General features: G+C 41.1%; 1 protein-coding gene across 37 annotated transcripts in view; it reads left to right on the forward strand.

Annotated features, from left to right (window-relative positions):
* The window catches only part of FOXP1 (forkhead box P1), a 724,900-nt gene that overhangs the window by 66,756 nt on the left and 634,918 nt on the right, over positions 1–23,226 (forward strand). Inside the window, exon 3 of one of the 37 annotated variants that reach the window (XM_084840396.1) lies at positions 4,745–4,859. The exons of the other annotated variants lie outside the window; for them this stretch is intronic. The gene's annotated coding sequence lies outside the window, so the exon portion shown is untranslated. The remainder of the gene's footprint in view (positions 1–4,744; positions 4,860–23,226) is intronic. 37 annotated transcript variants of the gene reach the window in all.

Below are 23,226 nucleotides of genomic sequence, written 5' to 3' on the forward strand. Positions count from 1 at the left end.
TTTTCCAAGATTAGTTACAGATATTACCCATACCAAGAAGGCATGTTCAAACTTGTCAATGACTCACAGGAGTGCTCCTGTGTCTTTGAATTGTACCAAAGGAAGCATCCCTAAAGAATCAGTTGCTAGCTAATAAAAGAGTGGTAAATAGAATATTCATGGTACAAAATTCAGCATTGCGACTTGAGATCTTATTAGTTTAGAAGACTCTAAGCAGCATCATTTCAAGTATGCTACCGTCATGACTTTTAAGCTTACCTTCTGGAACTCTTGGCATAAACAAATATACCCCAAATTATATAGGGGTGTGTGTGTGTGTGTGTGTGTAGGTGTTCAGTATCCATTTTTGAAACTGATTCTTCTACTCATAAGCAGTTTCTGCCCACATCTCAGTTTCCTATACTTTTTGTACCTTATGTAGTTTCAATAAAATGAACAGTTCTTTCTTGTTTTTAAATGCCAGAATACATATCCCCCCTCAGGTGTGAGTGGGTGAACCTGTTCTCAGCTGAGACAATGGATGCTTAGCTAGTACAAGAATTATGGCTTTTTGCTTTATGTCTGTTCATAACAGCCTAGCCGTCAGTCCTCCTTATCACAATGAGATTTTTAAAATTGGTATGTTGACATAACCTTTGTTGCATATATGTCCTATATGCGCAGTTGACATATCACATGCATTTACATGCTTACTGTTTTCCTGATTAGAGTAAATGTACCTGACATAACATAAAAACATTGTTTTGATTTAAAAAAAATCTAGTTCCATTGTCTGGCAGAAACCTTCTCCCTCTCCTTCTCCTTTCTTAACCCTCTTTATAGTCAGAGAGAAATACAATTTTCATTCAACATTGATGTTTCCTTTTCATCCTTAAAAGCTAATTTTTTTCTTCCAGCAGTTTTGGTGGAAATTATGTATTGCTTGTGATAATTCATTTTAAAAATTCCTGAGCTGTGTGGCATACTTTCATGAAAATTCATTTAGATAAAATTAGATATTATTGTTTAATGAGGTGGCATTTCAATTTAGACCTTGCATCATGCATATACCAAGAATTTTTTATGGAATAGTTAGGTTCATTTGAGTAATAAAGGCTGAATCATGGGGGCTTTAATTCTTAATCGCTGTGAGGATTGTTATCTGTGGGATGTGAGCTGTCTTAGTGGTATTCAATCAAGTGTCCACTTAGCCGTGACCAGAAGTAATTGCTCCCAAGTGGGTTGCACAATGACCTGTTAATACTTGCTTTGACCCTGTGACCTTGTCTGCCCCATTGTTTAGGATTTTATAGCAAGCGAGTCTGCATTTCTGTGGGGTCAAGTAGATATCTGAGGTCAAACATTTTCTGATTACTATACAGTATACACTGTAAGGGTACTAGAGGAGGTTGCATAAAAATAGTCACTGCTTTGTACTTCACCCAAGGCAAACAGTTTGAATGTTCTCTCTTCCTGACTGCATGTAAACAGTTTAATATTTTACCCAAAGAAGTTCATCTTGTAAATTAGCTATGAATAATACATAGGTAATTACTACTCAGGTCTTTAAACACTTGTGTCTTAATTGGCTTGCGTATTTTTAAAGTATTTGCATTTTGTCAAGGAAGTTACTTTTCATTTGCACTGATAAATTGGAAAGTTGTGTTGACTAGGGTCTGGTTTTGCCACTTTTCTTGAGAGCTGGATTTGTTGCCAGATTACAGTAAAGCTAAGTGCAAAATTTAACCTATATTAGATTTCGATTATCCAATTTTAACTTTTTACTTATATCCCATTAAACCTTCAAAAACTGATTTGATGTTTTTCTTGTTTTTACTTTCAGGTTGTTTGTACATATTGTATTTATTTTATTTACCATATTTAGCATGCAACCATGTTCATATTGTATTTTTTTAAAATATACAATTTCTTTCAGTGTAGGCAGTCGGACAGCCTTTTCTTAACTATGTTTGGCAAATACAAGATTGTAAAAAGAGGCCTTGATATTATTTGTATATATTCCTCCTCCTCCATGTTCATGTTTTGTTTACTAAGCCCACTAGTCAAAACACTTTTTTACGCATTTCTCAGCCTTGTACTAATAACTCCTCACTCCTTTTCCTTACCCCTCCAAAGGAAACAACCCCACAGTCATCTTCCTGTATTTCATCATATGGAGATGTTTTAGATGTTTTAGTTTCAGACTGCTACTAGTGATAGAAATGATGCACAAATAATTTAGACTAAGGTGCCTTTTTCTATCTACACAACAAAGTCAGTGTGTTTTGAGAAATGCAGACTGTAGTAAACTGAAAAAGCAACAGATGAGAAGAACAGGCCAAAAATGCAACCTGAATGGAGAAAAGACAGTGTCATATAGAAGACAGCTGGTTCCCAGAAAGCAGGCGTATCGAATACAGCTTCCCCCAGCCTGGTTCTCTCCAAATGTGTTAGATTACAGCTCCCATCACCCAGCCAGTTATAGCCAATAGGTTTTCTGGCTGTGGATGATGGCAGTTGTAGTCAAACATCTGTAGAGCACTGAGTTGAGAAATGCTGCTGTAATGGGTTCAAATTACAGGAGGGTACATTTTGGTTGAACATTAGGGGAAACTAGGAAATTGACTATAGAACCATGCCAGGCAGAGGTGGGGCATGGGGCACGGTTCTTCATTGGCACTTTCGGGCAGAGACTGGAAAACTCTGTTGGGGATGCTCTTGCTCTGGATTTGCATGGAACATTGGGGTTGGACTAGATGGCTAGCAAGGCCTGTCCAACTATATAATTACATTTTTCCTTCCAGTGCTAACGTTTTTCCTTTTATAAAAACGCAAAGCTCTCTTCTTACAAAAATATGAAGGTATCCTAAGCAGCCATCTCCTGACAAATTGATGTTGGTATTAGAGCTAAAAAAAGAATGTTAACAACAATCTTGGCAATGGGTGAATTTTGTATATTTGATGGTTGGAAATTGGATAATTTGTTAAAAGTTGCGAAATATTCCCATTTGATATGCAAGTCTGAATATAAATATTGGCTACTTTCTCAGTCACAGACATGGTTTTCTATCAATATTATTGCTTTTATATCCCTGGCTTTTCTTCAAAGGCACTCAAGGTTTCCTCTCATTTTACTCTCACAACTTGGTCATCCCACCCCACCCCACCCCACCCCCTCCCCTGTAATCTCACAACAATCCTGTGAGCTAGGCAGGCTGAGAGAGACTAACTACTGGCCCAAGGTTATTCATTAAGCTTCATGGCTAAGTGGGGATTTGAGTCTGGATCTTTCCTGTCCTTTAACCACTACACCAGTCTAGCCCTCAGAGTAAATTAATTGTTATCAGTGTGTGGTAGGTGGGTAGGGGCAATATTTGTGTGGCATTAGAATGTTCTTAGAATGTTATTAAAGATGTGGTTGTATCAATACCTTAGCAAGCCGAGCCCATGGTTCACCATTTGTTTCTTCTGAGATGGGCTCTTGATTACCTCCCTCCAGTATCAGAGGCAGCAGTTGCTGAGGAACCATTTATCCCTCCTATGTTCACCACCTACTGGCTAAGATTACACAGTTTATTTATTTATTCTTTTGCTGTGTGCTCAAATCAATTACGACGCTAGCTGCCACTCTACTGTCCAACAATATGGTGAGATAGAAACCCTTAACTAGGTACTCACCCAGTAAAATTGTATAATCTGAATATTCGTTTCTTGGTGAGTATAAAACACTCACCTGGAAAATGGGAAGAGAGCCCTCCCGCAATCTCTTCCCTGAACCAGCCATGAAGAACTACAAGTTACTTACCTCACAGCAACCTGCATGGCAGGTAAATCCAATCTTTCACTGGAGGTGGCAAGAAGGGATAAGGTGCACTTAGACATGTTTCTTCCTTCACCACACTTCTTAGGGTGCAATACAATGGGGATAGTTGGCCACCTTCGAACTTGGAGGTGACTGACTATCCAATGCAGGGTGGGTGGAGCATTTCTTTTCATAGGCCGCAGATCATATTGGAAACCAGTGTAAGTGGGAACAATTCCTCATTCCCTCATTTTGTCTTTTGCACCTTCCATCTTATGTGCCGTGTGTACATCAGTGTAGGAAGTCTGGCGGCCACAAAGACCCTCAGGGTGCATGCTCCTGAGATGAAAGGAACAAAAAAGGCACATTCCATGTTACTTTGATATGATTTTGCTCAGGCTATAGACTGAAGGTCAAACTACACTTTACTTTAAAGATGTAACTAGGAGCGAAGACTTTAATTTATTTGGTTTTTTTTTTACAGTTGAGGGGGATGTCAATTTTTTCTTGGGTTCTCCCACAGGGGAGGGGAGGTTTAATCTTTCCATTGCCAGCTGTGATTTTACTGATGCCTCTATCCTACTGTGTGGCTATGGGGCTTAGGACCCCCCCCTTTTTTTAAGCCCTGTAGTCGCTCGGGGGAAGGATTAAACCTCTCATTCCCACATGGGTGTCCCCAATAAAAATCAAACTTCTCAACACTGAAATAAATAAATAAATAAATAAATAAATAGCTGCTAATTGCATCTTTAAAGTAACATAGCTTACACACCTGCAGCAAAAAGGATATCACCCACTGGAACACATTAGGTTATACATGCCAAGCTCTAATCTTCTCAGCTACATCATTGCTGCTGGGAATCTCCCCTAGTAAGATGTGTTCTTTTGGAACAAATTGAGGACAGAAGAGCCCTGCTGGATCAGATCAAAGGCCTACCTAGTCCAATATCTTGTTTCCCACAGTGGCCAAAAAGATGCTTCTGGGAAGCCCACAAGCAGAACATGTGGGCAGTGGCCCTCTCCTGCTGTTTTTACCCAGCGACTGGTATTCAGAGATACGCTGCCTCTGGTGCTGGAGGTTAGTAATCAAGTTGGTGATCAAGTATCTGTTGTTGTCTGACGAGCATGTAGAATCCTCAAGTGTAATCGGAGTGGTTCTTCATATGGTGGCTCTAATAAATATCCAGAACATTGCAAGACAGTAAAAAGGAATTTCCTATTTAGAATTCCAGGTAAGAACATGAGTGATGCTGGTTCCCTTCTTTGTCAGTGACCTTCTGTGTGATATTTGTGTCTCGGTGTCAAAAGTGTTGGTCTGCCAGCTGCTCTATTTACTGTGTTGTATTTTATTCTGGTATGATTAATTTGGTCATGCACTTTCTATACCGTCTTGGTATTGATAATGATGAAGTTTGGCTTAAACATATTCTAAATAAATAAATGGAAAATGGATGATGTGGCACTGCCTTACTTAACAGAAGTTCCGTGGGGGGCCATTAGACATTCTACGATAACCCTGGTAGTATAGTAATGAGGGCCATGGCAGTCCGTAAATTACATGCAGAGGACATATAAAAACTATGAATTTCTACATGAGTTCTATATTTGGAGTCACAATAAAATGCCAATGCATTTTTTCCAAGATGATGTATTTTGGTATAATTATATTTCAGCAACTTTGCTTTGTATCTGTGATGCAGTGTAGCTTCTTTCCAGCAGAGGGAATGCAGGACTTGTTAATGAAGCGGAAAAGCTGCCTCTGTGTGGGCATGCTACCAGGCAATGAGGAGTCCATATAGGTGGATTTAATTTCTTCTGAGGGTCCAAATGATGCAACCGCATGACAGATTCCTCATTAACGAGATGGATTAGAATGTGTATCATGACTGATGCCTACCCTGAGTAATACTTTTAAGAGCTTATTCCACTAGAGCTATTGGACACATCTTGGGTGGAGGAGAGAAATTGGCGCCTGTGGAGGATATTTGTAGAAAGTCACACTTCCACCATATGTTAGTAGAAGTCTCTTTGGATGCAAATTTTGGATAGAATTTTCAGTGTTGCTGTAGTCTGGTTTGTCCTTTTTCTACCACCCACTCTGAATCACACCAACTACTTGGAATATTTTGTTAATTTTTCCTGAAGGATAGTAGGAAGCCTTCTCTCCCCACTCTTTCATCTGACTTATGCATCTGTTTTTCCTGTCTCTTGTTCTCTTTGCTCCTGTTTTGCTAAACAAACAACTATACGGAGGATTAGTGTTTTGTTACTGGGAAGAAGGTATTGGATCAAAAATCTGAAGCTCTTACACAATTACTAAATGGATGGAGATAGTAGAGAAGCTGAGGGCATTTACCATGTCCAATCAGTTCGGTACTTCTGTCTCGCAACAAATCATTTTGTAGGAAGGAAAATGTCCTTTTAATTTTTAATAGCTTTGCCATGAACTTTTATGAGGTACTAATCTGGTTCCTGAGTGGATAAAGGATGAGGTTACAGGCCAAGTACCTTGTTTCCCTCAAGGGTAAAGGTGAACTGATAACACAAAAAAAGCAGCACATAGTGTTTCACATTCCCTCTTTTTATTCCCCCAATTGTTTAAATGACTACTTCTAAAGAAGTGTTTAACATATTAAGCATGAGGAATATCATAGTGAAAAGTTGAAAGGACTACTTAAGTAAGGACAAAAAGGGTAGTGGTGTGAGGTAAGGGCTTGGGAGCTGTGCTGCTGATAATTTGATTTTTTCAAGATATGTGGCATTTGAAGGAGTGACTGTTATGCAAGGTCACCATGGTGCCATTAATAGCTTGGGCACATTTGCAGTTTTGTTTGTACAAAACTAAGGCTGCAATCATATATTCACTTATCTGGAGTAAGCTCTAATAAATTCAACTGAGCTTACTTCTGAGGAGACATATACAAGATTGCACTGCAAGGCTGCACTCATACACACACACGCGCACTTACTTACTTGGGAATAAAATCTCCTAAACAGAGTAAGTCTTCTGAGTAAACATTCTGCCCCCAAGACATGCTGGCATGGCTCCTAGAGGTAAGATATAGTCATCTTGGCTAGTAGCCATTGTTAGCCTTATGCTCCATGAATTTGTGTAATCCCCCTTTAAAGCTATCTAAGTTGGTAGCCATCACTAACTCTTGTGGAAGTGAATTCCATAGTTTAAGTATGTGTTGTGTAAAGAAGTATTTTCTTTTGTCTGTCCCAAATCTCCCACCGTTCAGCTTCATTGGATGACCGTAGGTCATAGTATTACGAGACAAGAGAGGAAAACATACCTCTATCCATATTTTCCACACAATGCATAATTTTAAAAAACTCAAGTCATACCACATCTTACTTCCCTTAACTAAAACAGCCCCATAATCATTCTTCATAAGGGAGTTGCTATGCCCTCCCTGATCGTTTTGGTTGGTCTTTTCTACACCTTTTCCACCTACTCAGTATTTTTTTGATGTGCCAATCAGAACTACAAAGTATTCTAGGTGTGGCTGTAGCACAGAGTTGTATTAAGGCAATACAATATTGGCAGTCCCTTTTGTAATGATTGCTAGCATAGAATTCACCTTTTTCATGGCTGCCACACACTGGGTCACAGTTTTCATGACCCCCAAATCTCTTTCCTGGTCAGTCACTGCTAGCTTCAGAGCCTATCAGTGATCATGTCAAGTTAGATCACAACCCCACATTGTGCATCATTTTACACTTCCTACATCAAACCACATTTACCATTATGTTGCCCACTCACCTAGTTTGCAGAGATTCTTTGGAGCTCTTCAGAAAACCTTTCTGTTTTTACCACCCTGAAAAATTTGGCATGATTCTCAGACTTTGCCATCTTACTCAGATCATTTGTTTGCTCAAGAACCTTTGATAAGGTGCTTTTTACGGTCCAAGTATGCAATATCTCCTGGATATTGTGCAGATACAATGCTAGCAGCAGAAATTTCTTTGATGCCAACACCAGCACAAAATAGGCCTACAAATGGTTTCTAAATTGTGTTTGGTTGGACTGTGAATTTTCTACCATCTGTGCTGTAGTTGTAGTCATGGTTTCAATGGTTTCATTTCTAGCAGATGCCTAGAAAACCAGGGAGTTGCCTTGGCTTTAGTCAGTGGGAGAGGTCATCTAGAAGCAATCATGTCAACTACCTACCTCAGTTTATTATTCCAAAAATCAATGATGGCATCAATAGGAGAGCTTGCCAAGCCAGCTGAAAACTCCTGGGAAACTTATTCATCCAGCAGCCTTTGGCAGTGCACCAAACCAAACTGCCAATGTTTCAGTGATGCATGATGTAGTGGTAATGGGGGACTTCAATTTCCCCGATATTTGTTGGGAGACAAATTCTGCAAAACATGGCCCCTCCAAGAAATTCCTGACTTGTGTTGCTGATAACCTCCTCCTATAGAAAGTAGAGGAAGGAATTAGAGGATCAGCTATCCTTGACTTGATCCTAACCAACAGAGATGACTTTGTGGATCAAGTAGCAGTTATGGGAACTCTGGGGGAAAGTGACCATGTTATACTTGAGTTCTTGGTTCTAAAGGAAGCAAAAGCTGAGTGTAGCCAAACGCGTACCCTGGATTTTAGGAAAGCTGATTTTCATAAACTCAGAACAATGATCAGTAAGGACCCATGGCAAGTGACTCTAGTGAGAAAAAGAGTCAAAGATGGGTGGGAGTTTTTAAGAAAGAAAATTCTCAAGGCACAATTACAGATTTAACAAGAAAAGAAGGTGGAAGACAACAGAAGAAGCCAATGTGGCTTCACAAAAAGCTTAGAGATGACCCTTCTGAAAACAATAAAGAACTCATACTGTATAGGAAGTGGAAAGAAGGCCAAGCTACAAAGGAAGAGTACAGGTAGGTAGCACAGAATTGCGGGGATAACATCAGGAAAGCTAAAGCTGAGAACAAGCTGAGGTTAGTGAGAGATGCTAAAAGCAACAAAAAGGCTTTGTTCAGATAAGTGCATAGTAAAAGACAGAGGAAAGAAATGGTGGTTCAACTACTACATAAGGATGGCAAAATGATAACAGATGACAAAGAAAAGGTAGAAGTGCTCAATTCCTATTTCAGCTCAGTCTTCTCCCGAAAGAGGGTCTATGACCCCCCTGGCAAAGGCGAAGTACAGGCTGAAGGGGCAGGATTGCAGCTTGAGGTTGATAGGAATCTCGGATGGTCAAGGATGGTCAAGGAACACCTAATTACTTTGAATGAGTTCAGATCTCCAGGGCCAGATGAACTGCATCCTAGAGTAATAAAGGAACTGGCAGAAGAACTCTCAGAACCAGTATCTATTCTCTTTGAGCAATCATGGAGGATGGGTGAAGTGCCAGACGATTGGAGGAGGGCTAATGTTGTCCCTGTCTTAAAAAACGAGGAACCTGGGAACTACGGACTAGTCAGTCTGACATCAATTCCTGGGAAAATTCTGGAGCAGATGATAAAGCAATCCATCTGTAAGCACCTTGAAAACAATGCAGTGATTACTTGAAGCCAACATGGATTTGTCAAGAACAAATCCTGCCAGACGAATCTGATCTCATTTTTTGATCAGGTAACCTCCCTTGTGGACTGTGGGAATGCTGTGGACATAATATACCTCAACTTCAGCAAAGCTTTTGACAAAGTGCCCCATGATATCCTGATGAGCAAACTAGCTAAAAGTGGGTTAGATTAAACAACTGTCAGGTGGATCCATAGTTGGCTACAGATTCAGACTCAAAGAGTGCTTTTCAGTGTATCTTCTCAAACTGCGGACAGGTAATGAGCAGACTACCTCAGGGCTCAGTCCTGGGCCCAATGTTCTTCAACATTTTTATTAATGACTTGGAAGAGGAGGTGCAGGGATTGCTTGTAGATCACAAGCTGAATATGAGCCAACAGTGTGATGTGGCTGCAAAAAAGGCAAATGCTATTTTGGACTGCAAAAGTATAGAAGTGTAGCTTCCAAATCCTGGGAAGTACTAGTTCCCCTCTACTCAGCACTGGTTAAGCCTCATCTGGAGTACTGTGTCCAGTTCTGGGCACCACACTTCAAGAAGGATGCAGACAAACTGGAGAGGGTTCAGAGGACGACAACGAAGATGATCAGGGGACTGGAAACAAAGCTCTATGAGGAGAGACTGAAAGAACTGGGCATGTTTAGCCTTGAGAAGAGAAGATGGAAGGGAGATATGGTAGTGCTCTTCAAGTACTTGAAAGGTTGTCACAGAGAGGAAGGCCAGGATCTCTTCTCAGTCATCCCAAAGTGCAGGATATGGAATAATGGGCTCAAGTTACAGGAAGCCAGATTCCGGCTGAACATCAAGAAAAACTTCCTGATTGTTAGAGCAGTAACAATCTGCTCGACAGTAGAACTAATTACCTAGGGAGGTGGTCGGCTCTCCCACATTGGAGGCATTCAAGATGAAGCTGGACGGCCATCTGACAGGGATGCTTTGACTTGGATGGTCTTATAGGCCCCTTCCAACCCTACTATTCTATGATCTTCACCAATCTCCCACCTACAGAATCCTGTGATCCCCACCAGGAAACAGTCACTTAAGAGCTCTCTACACAGTTCACTTTCTGCTTGCCTACAGCAGAAAACCAAATCAGGCATGCAAACTGCTGAATATATTTGGACAGTAATGAACTGGGAGAACCATATGGTTGTCATGGTGGCCATGAATGTCTGAGCTAATCCAGACAAGGATGCCTCAGCCCTCTTGTTGAAATCCCTTAGAATTCAAAGCTTGGCGGTCTCCAACTCCATGCGAAATGCCACCTCCATGAGCTTACCAAGGGCTGTCCATTGGACAGCAGTGTGAGCAGAATGCCTAGCCTGTCATTGGACCTCTACAACAAATGGAGACATTCAGTAAAAGCAGTTTGCTGGACCAAGGACCTGGGGAGTGAGATGGGATCTCTGTGAATCACAGCAACACCATTGAGGACCTGGCTGGGAGTAACTAAACCAAAATAGGACCTGCAGTCTCCCCTAGCCAGTTATTGATATGATTTATTTATGTATTATTTTAATCTGCTCAATAACAAGCTGGATAGAATATGAACACATAAATAAGCAGCACAGAGGTGTGTGTGTGTGTGTGTGTATCAGCCATAGAACGTAGAAGCAGTTCTGCTCTCTCACCCATAGTTAAGTCCTGAATTATTGTTGTTCCATTAGAGACTTGACTGGGCATAGACCAGTATCAACCACAGGAGACTACCAAGGCACTCAGAAATTCTCAGGCTGGGGGAAAGCTCAGAAAAAGGAACGGACTAATACTTCTTCCCCTTTTCTGCCCATTCAGCCTCCAAACACCATATCTTTCCCCAATATACCCAGTATTGGCCCCACATCTGTTTCCCTGGAGAACAAGCTCTGAAAACCATCCCACCAAAAATGCCATTAAAAGATTTTGAAAGCTCCTGAAACCAAAGGTCTTAAAAACTGCTGTTTTAGATGCAAATCACACATTACTGTTAATGCATAGCACACAGCTACATCAGGTTTTTTTCTTGCTCAAAAGTGAGCACAGATAACTTGACCTGGATTGGGACCCTAGCATGGGATTAGGGGGGCTTTAACCCTTTGCCCTCTGCTGTAGTTCTGATCCAGATTGGGCTCCCTGTGCCGGTACTTTGCATAGGAAAAATGCCCCATTCATTTCAATGGGAGATTTTTTCTATATGCAGATTGCAATTGTAATCCCACCGCCCAATCCAGACTTGAACTACAGAAAAGGGCACAGAATTAAAGTCCCCTAACATATCCCCACCTCCATGCTAAGGTCCCATTCTGCATTTGGTCCCCAGTGCTTACTTTTGAATAAGAAAAAAGCTGCATGTCACATACTAAAGGCAACACATAGTTTGGACCCTAAAATTCCTCATATATCACTTGCCTTTTCTTCACTCTCTCCCCTGGAGATTGAGGCAAAACCTGCAAAGCACAGCCTTACTTTTACTACGATAATACTGAGATACCCAAGTCACCTTGTTATGTAACAGAACAAGAGTAATGAATCTCAACAAGCCTATAGGGCTAGCCTAATCCTTGTGTCACCTTGGGTGTTGACCCTTCGTGTCTGCCCAGGGAAAATACCCCCATAGTGCACTAGAGTCCGTCTGGGTGTTGCCATTGTTACAGAATTCCTTTTTGAAGCCAGTTATTCTGCTTTTCCCAGCTGCAATGATTTTAATGGGTTAACTGTACAATTTGGGAAAGAAAAAAAATCATTGTTTCCTTTTAGGTGACAATATAATAGGCTATTTTTTTTTAATGGAATAGTTCATTTTCAGAAACGCTTGAGCTGCTTATTTGCTTTTGTCTTCTTTTCAGATCCTTCCGGAACTTTCTATATTGCATTGTAACTTCATGAATTTCAAGAGGGATGTACTTTCCATGCACATGAGCACACACACATGCGCGTGCGCACACACACACATACGTCATTGTAACACTTCCTTGATTTTTACATTGTGATGGTAGAGAGAACACAGAGTACATGTTGATAATGTACTCTTGCTTAGGTAACACTACTTAATTAAACATATGCTAGTTGCACTCTGGGACTAAGTGGACAGCTAGGAAGGTAAGATTGGTCAGGCAGTTTCATACATAACTTGTTTTTGAAAGCTATATATGTGTAATCTACTGATACTCAGTGCAATAGATGTTTCACTGATGGTTAATAAAATGGGAAAGCCTAGTGCATGATAATATAATCCTTATACAAGTTTGGTTGCTAAACCTAGGAGCCCCTCAGGCCATTTTGGACAAATACATGTTGCATTGTTACTTTATTTTGCTGTTGTCTCTGATGACTAGGCAGCATTTCTGTCGTACTTTGTTATTGTGCTATTTGCTATAACATGAATCTGCATAAAATTGTAAAGCATGCTGAAGTGTCTGCTGGCTGAATAATATTTATTTGTGACCTGATGTGGTTATTATAGCACTGCTGAACAAATCCTTAGTCTTACTGAAAATCAGATCAGATTACCTGTGTGTGTGTGTGCATGGGTGTCCACAGGAATTTTTCCAGGGTGGGGTTTGGGGGGTAAAGCTGCAGTGCACAGTAGTTTGTGGTTATAATTTGCACACATGGCATGTGCTGCAGTAACACACCTGTGTGCTTTCCTTCTGTGTAGCTTTGTTGCTTAGCGTCATATTCCATGACATTTAGAAGCCTATTCAGAGTAGTAGATGATCCTGGGAATGGAGCTGCACTAATGCAGAAGAGTGTTATATTGAAGAAGCGTCATGAACTCCAACAAAACTTTATTTGGGATAAATAACACCCAGGAACAAGAGAAAAGAACTTCAACTGCAGGAACACAGTACAGCTCTCTTAAGAATATCATATTGGTTATTTTACAGCATCACTGCCCGTAGCATAACATTGACAACTTCACATGACTTGCCTGGAATGATTTCCTTCATCTTTGAAGCAGTGGTGAATACTTTCCTCCAACCTGCCCTCCATGATATTGGACTATAGTTCTCAGTATTCCTGACTATTGTCCATGCTGGCTGGGCCTGATGAGAACTGAAGTCCAAAACATCTGGAGAGCACAAGGTTGGGCAAGGCAGCTCTAGAGAGTAGCAGTTGAGTCTGTGGGGAGTGTCTTTAGGAGTGGCAGGAGAAATGGGCATGCTTGATCAGGGTTCTCGAGGAGCCCTGACTCTCACTTTTCACATTGTTATCAGCCACTTTTTACACCAGCTAACAACAGAACATTTGCATTGCTTGAATTTTGAACCGGAGCAATGTTCTTTAGGAATTGCATGTTTTTCCAGGAACTTCACAGTTTGTGTAGGGTTGCACTTTTTTTTTTTTTTTTTAAGATCTCATAGCTTCAGAGAACAGGTCTATCATTTCTGGTAGATCTGGTGACTGAGAAGCAATATTCTCAGTCTTTCTGTGACTCCTCTCACCTGTGTAATGGTTCTCAATTCTTTCCCTGTCTCCTTTCTCCTATGCCAGTGGTGCTACAGGTGTGAAGGGTGTGGTTAATATTGGGAGTGGGCATGACCTAGCTGAAGCTCAAATATTTTGGCCACCTAATGCGAAGAGAAAACTCACTGGAAAAGACCCTGATGCTGGGAAAGATTGAAGGCAAAAGGAGAAGGGGATGGCAGAGGATGAGATGGCTAGATAGCATCACCGATGCAATGCCTATGAACTTGAGCACACTCTGGGAGAGAGTGGAGGACAGGAAGGCCTGGCGTGCTATGGTCCATGGGGTCACGAAGAGTTGGACACGACTTAACGACTGAACAACAACAAAGGGCATGACCTGCTCAACTTGCAGTCCACTCCTTGGGTCTACTCCAGGCTCTACTCTGTAGGTAACACACCATAGATTCAGGTGCCTTTGCAATAGGGTTATTTATTACTTCAATACATGAGAAAATTCTAACTTCTGAGGAGCTCCATGACACACTGTCTCAGCTTCAAGGCCTGCACTAAGAGAGAGGTGGGGAGGGCTCCACTTGGGCCTACTGCAAGAGCTAAAAATTGCAGTTTTCTTAAAGCTACATATATCATAACAACCCCCTCCGGCCCTTAATAAATTGCACTGCTGCTACAATCAACTTCACAGCCCCATCTGCATTTCCCTAAAACACCAACACAGCAGTAGACTGGATAACACTGGACTACACTGCAAAGATATGATACACTACTGTACACCCCCCTCCATTTTCCCATCCAGCAAAATGGGAATAACAACACTGGTGTACTGTGAAGGACTGGTGCAGTCCACACTTTCTCAGCCACAACCCTGCCTCCTGCAGTATGGGTATAATAATGATGAACTTTATCTGTACACATTGTCAGGGAATTTTTTAAATGTTTATAAACTTAGGAAAACTTATTAACAAGACTTGAGTTAGAAAGATCATGAACTCCTGTCTTTGCTGCTACGTTTGGTTTTTTGCTAGACCCAGTACTGCCGAGACTCAGTAGTGGGTGTGTTAGCCATTGCGATGACTTCATTCATTGGCTAAAAAAAGAAAGGTGGAGCAGGCTAGTTTCTCACAATGCAAATGGGCAAAATAGTGGCTATATGTTTTGGCTCATATCTTGGGGCCTAGAAGTGCTAGAGACTTGCTTTTTTTTTTTTTTTTTTTTAAGAAAGTTGGGAATCTGGAGATTATGGCTCTCCAGGGGTAATGTTGGAGGGAACTGAATCCCTGTGGACAGCCATGTGTGTGTGCAATTTCAGAAACAAAAGAGGGAGGACAAAGAGGCATGGGAGAAAGAAAGAGAGAGAGAGAGCGAGAGCGAGAGCGAGCCCATACCCTGAGAAGCCCCAGTCCATGTGGCCAGGCCTATAACATAGCCAAGATTACACCAAACCATACTGAGTTGGAGCGAGTAAGAGGCTGCAGTACAGGCTAGCTGTTGCCCAGGTTCTAGTGATCCACAGGTACCAACCAGGAGGCCTTCAGGGAAGCAGGCCTTTCCAGCTCACCCAACCCACTTGGGTGATTCCCCTTTTCAGGCATTCCTTTTGGAATTGGAAGGGGCAGAGGAGTCCAGCCTGTGGCACTTTTTTTTCATTGCCTAGTCAAATGTCTGTATCATTGTAGTAGATATTAATAGAGTGCTTCTGTTTGTCTAATTAGCAACTGGGTTTCTGTTGTTACTGGAGAACTTCCAGTAGCTTTTTAAAATAGAAAACTTACTAATTTCCCAGACCTCTCTCGAGGGCTTGTGCTTCTTCTGTTCAGTTACGCTAAAACTTTTAAAACCTTAATTTGCATTACCTTTGTTTTCATTCGCATGCCATGTACGCTGAATGAAATTCAAAGTGTAAAGCGATTTTAACTGTCAGTCATCCAGGAAGTATATGATGGCTATTTTTTTTTTCAGATACCATCATTTGATAAGGATATAAGAGGGAGGAATCACAGGTCATGTCGGCCAATTAACAGGAGCAATAAAACTGGACAAATGGATATTTATCCATACACATCCCACAGGGCGGCTTACAGCAATTAAGACCATTTATAAAATACAATAACATTCCATGAAAATTACAATATGATAAAAAGAGACAGGTTCAACAGATAGCAAAGACGTCGGAGAGGAAATTATCTGCTGGTATAAGAGTCCTAGAATAAAAGGCCTGCTGAAATATAAAAAGTTTTACCATCTGGAAGAACATAGCAAGAGAAGAAGCCAACTGAACCTCATGGAAAAAAGAATTCCATAACTTGGTGATGACCATTGAGAAGGCTTTTTTTCTTGTCCCCATCAACTAGATCTCCGTCATAGTTGAGCCATGGAGAAGGTCCTGTTCAACAGGTATCAGGGCAGAAATAGACTGGAATTACAGGACAGAGTCCTTAAGGTATCCTGGGTCCTTGCCATTTCAAGCTTTAAAAGTAATCAACGCTTGAAATTGGCCCCAGAAACAGACTGAGAACCAATGCAGCTATTGAATATTTCTCTGTATTTTTAATTTGAGTCTTTCAACTTGGGAAACTGAAAATGAGTGAAAATATATTGCTAACATAGGGCAGTAATTCAAGGGAAATTTTGATACAAAGTATACTCTTCCACTGTAATCCATATAAAGGTTATAGAAAAATATGCTTAAGGTTCCCCCCCATTTTATTTATTGAATATTAAACACCTCATAAAATGATATATCATTTTACAATAATAATGCAACAAATAAAATCACAATAACACTTATGAATATGTCAGTACAGCATAAAATACCTTCCCCACATTCCCAATAATGTGGGGTTTAGGCTGTAGACATGTGGTGTTTGACACTCTAGATACAGAGTTTAACCACAAGAGATTATTTATTTTATTCATTTATTTACAGTATTTATATACTGCTCCATATTTAGAACAGATTTCGGAGTGTTGAACACAGAAGAGAAAACAGTAAGAGCATAGAAAGATTAAAACACCACATTAAAATTACACTTGTTTAAAAACACAATCCCAATAAAAACCGTAACTGGTCAATTAAGGAATGCCTCCTGGAAGAGTGCTGTTTTCAGGAGGTGCCAGAAACAACGCAGTGTTGGTGCCTGTCTGTCTGACCTCCAGGGGCAGGGAATTCCAAAGAAAGGGGGCCGCCACGCTGAAGGCTCTTCTCCTGGTGAACTCCATTCGGGCCATAAGGACATGTGGAACCATCAGGAGCAAGCCCTCCAATGACCTCAGTGACTGGTCAGGTTGGTAAGGGAGAAGGCGCTCTCTCAGGTATCCTGGTCCTGAGTTGTTTAGGGCTTTGTACACAAGTACTAAATCCTTAAACCTGGCCCGGTAGAAATAGGCAGCCAGTGTAGTTCCCTCAGCACAGGAGTTACATGCTGGAAAGGGGCAGCTCCCGACAACAGCTGAGCTGCTGCATTCTGCACTAGCTCCAGCTTCTGGAGCAGCCTTAAGGGCAGCCCCACATAGAGCACATTGCAGTAATCCACTCTTGAGATTACTAGTGCCTGTACCACTGTAGCCAAGCTATCTCTGTCCAGGAGAGTCCATAGTTGGAGAACCACCCGAAGCTTTAGTTTACTAAACTTAACAGTTTACTGGTAAATTAAAGCAAGCAAATCACAACTAAAGGTATTTACACGATAGAGCTGAGTGACACAAAAGGCATTAAGAGAAAATAAAAGTTGCACAAATGCAAGTTCCTTTACCGTAGATGTACTTGGAGTACTCTAGGCTGCTGCTTCTTGCTCTCTCTTCAGGCTCTGGTATTCCCAACTCTGCTTTTACTGCTCTGACTCTCTCTTTTTATACCCTCCTCCTGCAAAACTGACAGTACTGCCTCAAGCCTGAAGAAATGATACTTAACTGGGGAAATGAAACTACTCCTCTCAGGGATACCCCCTCCCTACAAAAAACTCCAGGGCTCTTGGCCTGACCTTATTCCTTGCCTCTGTAGGCCTCAAACCTTCACACAGGTATAGGAGGTGAAACCACATTGCAGGGACTAGGATAATGAAACACAAAAATACTATAATATTTAAAAAGACTTTAAACAATTAAAAAAGCCTAGGAGAACAGGAACATGTTAGCTTGTCCCTGAAAAGTTAATTAGGTGTGCTTCTCTTGGAAGAGCATTCCAGACCTGTGGGGCCACCCCTGAAAAAGCCTTAGATGCTGTCTAGGGGCCATAGGATTACTCTCTTCATAGAGGATTTTAGACTTGGTATCTTCCATAAGTCTTTGAGAGTATGTTATATGAATATGAAACTACCATCATTTCTCAACAGCTGCTGAAAGTAGTTACTAGATCTGTGAATTGGTTACCAGATCTGCGGTGTAACTATATGATACTACTACTAGTACTAAACATCCTGAAAAATAAAAAAAATGCAACCCTGATGGTGGGGTACAAATATTTGAGGATAAATCAAGCCAAAAAAACATTGGGTTAGAATCCGCATTTTTACACTTGTAATGGAACAAGCAGAAAAAGCAGTTTCAAGCTTGATTAAAGGATAAAGGAGGGGAATAAAACTGAGTGTCCAGGCATTACCACTTTCCCCAGCCCCAGCAATTGTATTATTTAAAAAACTAATTGAGACATCTTATATTTTTGTAATGTGATGTGTTACCAGTTTCCTGAAGTTCTCTTACAGGGCAAGCACATGCACACACACACACAACTATGCTTTTGAAATGGCTATGCACGTGCTAAAGAAAGTGACTTGTGAATGTGATGATCCTTTCACACTTACATTGGTCTTGGATTATTTTGGAAATATTTTTAATCCAATGTCCTGTTGTATCACAGAAGTGTAACATGCTTATTTATTTATAATGGAATTGGTTTATTATAATGGAATTGAGAGTTTAATCAATCTCCTATACTGTTCAGCCTTCTTCATAATATTTTTGATCAACTCTTCTGACACTGGAATTCCATTTTTATAACACAACTGTAGTAATGTTGTTGTTGTTGTTCAGTCGTTCAGTCGTGTCCGACTCTTCGTGACCCCATGGACCATAGCACGCCAGGCCTTCCTGTCCTGCGCTCTCTCCCGGAGCGTGCTCAAGTTCATATTCATTGCATCCGTGATGCTATCTAGCCATCTCATCCTCTGCCGTCCCCTTCTCCTTTTGCCTTCAGTCTTTCCCAGCATCAGGGTCTTTTCCAGGGAGTTTTCTCTTCGCATTAGGTGGCCAAAATATTGGAGCTTCAGCTTCATTATCTGTCCTTCCAATGAGCACTCAGGGTTGATTTCCTTTAGGATGGACTGATTTGACCTCCTTGCAGTCCAGGGGACTCGTAAGAGTCTTCTCCAGCACCACAGTTCGAAAGCATCAATTCTTCGGCGCTCAGCCTTCCTTATAGTCCAGCTCTCACAGCCATACATTACTACTGGGAAAACCATAGCTTTGATTAGACGGACCTTTGTCGGCAAGGTGATGTCTCTGCTTCTTACTATGCTGTCTAGGTTGGCCATAGCTTTCCTCCCAAGGAGCAGGTGTCTTTTAATTTCATGGCTACAGTCACCGTCTGCGGTGATCTTGGAGCCCAAGAAAGTAAAATCTGTCACTGCTTCCATTTCTTCCCCTTCTATATGCCAGGAAGTGATGGGGCCAGATGCCATGATCTTCGTTTTTTTAATGTTGAGTTTCAAACCAGCTTTTGCACTCTCCTCTTTCACCCTCAACAAGAGGCTCTTGAGATCCTCTTCGCTTTCTGCCATTAGGGTGGTATCGTCTGCATATCGGAGGTTGTTGATAATTCTCCCAGCAATCTTAATCCCGACCTCTGATTCATCCAACCCGGCATTTCTCATGATGTACTCTGCATATAAGTTAAATAAGCAGGGTGACAATATGCAGCCTTGTCGTACTCCTTTCCCAATTTGGAAGCAATCGGTTGTTCCATGTCTGGTTCTGACTGTTGCTTCTTGACCCTCGTACAGGTTTCTCAGGAGACAGGTAAGGTGGTCTGGTACTCCCATCACTTTCAGAATTTGCCACAGTTTGTTGTGATCCACACAATCAAAGGCTTTAGCGTAGTCAATGAAGCAGAAATAGACGTTTTTCTGGAATTCTCTTGCTTTCTCCATGATGCAGCGACTGTTGGCGATTTGATCTCTAGTTCCTCTGCCTCTTCGAAACCCAGCTTGTACTTCCGGTAGTTCTCGGTTCGCATACTGCTGAAGCCTAGCTTGTAGGATTTTGAGCATCACCTTGCTGGCATGTGAAATGAGCGCAATTGTGCGGTAGTTTGAACACTCTTTGGCGTTGCCCTTCTTTGGAATTGGAATGTAAACTGACCTTTTCCAGTCTTGTGGCCACTGTGGAGTGTTCCAGATTTGTTGGCATATTGAATGCAGCACTTTAACAGCATCATCTTTTAGGATTTTAAATAGCTCGGCTGGAATACTGTCATCTCCGCTAGCTTTGTTGTTACTAATGCTTCCTAAGGCCCACTTGACTTCACTCTCGAGGATGTCCGGCTCAAGTTCAGTGACCGCACTATCATGGCTATCAGGGACATTCAGATCTTTCCTGTATAGTTCTTCTGTAGTAATGTAGGTATGAACAATGTTAATTCTTTTATGAACAATATAAAACCTGGAGAGAAGTATAATTTTGATTATCTAGCCAAGGTGTTTTTTCTTACTCTTGAAGTATAAAAAGAAGTAATCTGAATAAAATGGGATTTGAAACTGACCTTCACCAACAATAAGAGGATGATAATGGTAAAGTTTTTCTTCTGAAGAAACGGATGCATTATTTGATTTGCCACTGCAGCAAGAACAGACAGCACAGGTAATATGAATAGTAAAATGCTAAATATGGGTTTATCATTTTAAAGGCGATAAGTAAAGCAGAAACACAGATAGAAGAACCAGTGGGGTTAAGAGGCAGGAAGGGGTATGATCAGGCTAAGCTGGATTAAAGAAGGCAGGAACAGGATCCCAGAGGAAACATAGAGCTAAATTAGCCTGATAACAGTTGCTGATCAAGCAAGAGGTCGGAGTTCACCTGGGAATATATAGTTTATATAGCCACCAAGGGTCAAGGAGAACCAGTCTTAGAACTGGAGATTGTATGACATGTGATTCCAGGGAGAAAAAGACCCCAGCTGGAGCCTTTTATAAACAAGGGTAGTTCCTGGAAATAACACAGAAATAATACCACAGCAACTGGGCCAACAGGTTAATTTTTGTGAACCGCTGAGAGCGCTTCAGCTATTGGGTGATATAGAAATGAAATGAAATAAGTAAAAAATAAATTTTATTAATGGGGTAAAGTATCAGGGTGTATGGTCTGTCTGGAAAGATCCCAGTTCAGCCCCTCATCCCGTCCTTCACTTTGACACAGTTTTGTGTCAAGTGGACAGAGCTCAACTCTTGCATGTGCTCATTTTAAGAAACTAAAACCAGAATTGTGGAAGAGCCATAGCTTAGTTCTTTTCATCCAGAAGGTCCCAGTTTCAGTCCCTGGTAGGACTGGGAAAGACTCCTGCCTGAAAACGTGGAGAGTTCTACCTGTCAGTACTGAGCTAGATGGAACAGCACTGTGGCTCAGCTGGGATGTGCGAATCAGCAAACTCAAGCTTGCCAAAATTCTCCGAATTCCATCTTGAAACTTGTTCCAGTTGCAAACTTTGCTTTTTTCTTTTCCTATGAAAATCTGTGTGTATTTTCATGTGTATTTTTCCAAAAGCATGCATCAGTTATGTACATTTTTGAAATGTACACATTCTTCTGCCGTTGATTAAAGTGTGCACTTTTTAAAAGTATGCATTTTTTCATGTTCATTTTTCAAATGTATGCATACTGTTGAACACATTTTTTCGTCTGCAAATCAGTTTGCAGGCTCGGAAATGTACGGACTTCAACTGCAGTTTGCATCTGAATCCGTGTTCAGTCTAGAAGGTGTGAGCTGGGTAAAGTCCAGATGAAAAATGAACTGAAACGAATTTCTCATACATCCCCTAGGCCCAGTATTAGGCAGCTTCCTATGTGGTAAGTGTTTGTCCTCATTTGGTAACCTTTCATCTTCTTTGTACTGCGGTGTGGGAATAGCAACATCCATTTTTTTCTGTGCATTAGTCACGCCCTGAACCAAGTCTTCTATAATTGTCTTAATATCATATCCACACACAACAATCTGGCAACTTCAATGTATATGTACAGTAGAATATGTATATAACAATTAACAACTCAGCTCCTAGCCTTGTAACCAGAAATAGTCTTATCAGCAGCCTTTCAAAATCTGATGCCCTGTATGGAATGTGCCAGTGGCAGAAATTTAGCACTCGGCAAAAACTGTTGCAGTCAGATTCCACGCACATGAATTATGACAAGTTAAGCTGACTGTCCTGTGGTTTGTTGTGTCTGGTTTGGTCTCTACTTTTAAAGCTGCAGTTGCATTTGGTCATTTGAACCTTATTTTCATAGTCTGGCCAAACCAGCTGGATCCCTGTGCGCTGCAGGGGAACATAAAACGTTCAGCTTTTGAGCTGAAGTGCTCAGTAGATAAGAAGACTCTTGTTACATCATGCATACTGCCTTGTGGGGTTACTTTAGTATACGCCATTTTATTTGATTGGACACTGAACAAGACAAAGAAACACATTAATGGAAAAAAGAAAACACTTTGGGAACAATCCAGATCGATTATATCAGTGGAAATGTTGCCTTTAGTGGGAGGTGTAGTACACTCTATATGTATGTATGTGGTAACTTTTATTAACTCAATGAGAGTTCAAGAATTACTAAGGAATTAGATGAGTCCCTCCAAAATAACTTTCAGTACAGTGAGTGGTTGGGGTATAAAGTGTTTGTGTACCTTACCATTGTTCCTGCAAGGCCCTGGAATTCTAAGATCTGCACATTTAAACATCTTATGCCAGGTCGCTGGAGTGGGAAGTCCTTTTCTCTACACTGATGTTCCAGGAATTGGCCACCACTGTGCCTGATCTTTTGGTTTCAAGACTGCATTTCCGTGTACCCTCACCTGGGAGTGAGGTCCATTGCAGATATTGAAAACAAACATTGACAATGGTGATGCCTGTTACTTGTACTATAAAAGGTGAAGAAATAATAAAGAACAACAACATTTGTATAGTGCTTTCAGATGTTCAAAGTACTATGTATACATTATCTAATTGTAATCGTTATAACAACTCTGTAAAGCTGTATTATTTTTGTCCCATATTGCAGATGTTGTGAGTGGGCAAACACTGATGCTGAGAGAGACAGAGAGAGAGAGAGAGAGAGAGAGAGAGAGAGAGACTTGCCTAAAGCCACCTAGTGAGTTTGTGGCATAGGTGACCTTTGAACCGGACACTTGCAGATTCATAGCTCCAGTCTCTTAACCACTACCCTACACCAGTTCTATCTAAAAAAAAAAAAAGACTGCAAAGGTATAATAATTGGACAACATGGTGTGAGGATCTTATAAAGTGTGCTCCCTCTC

This window comes from Heloderma suspectum, chromosome 2 (genome assembly GCF_057233095.1).
Source record: "Heloderma suspectum isolate Gila_16-S chromosome 2, 16-S_ref, whole genome shotgun sequence".
NCBI lineage: Eukaryota > Metazoa > Chordata > Lepidosauria > Squamata > Helodermatidae > Heloderma > Heloderma suspectum.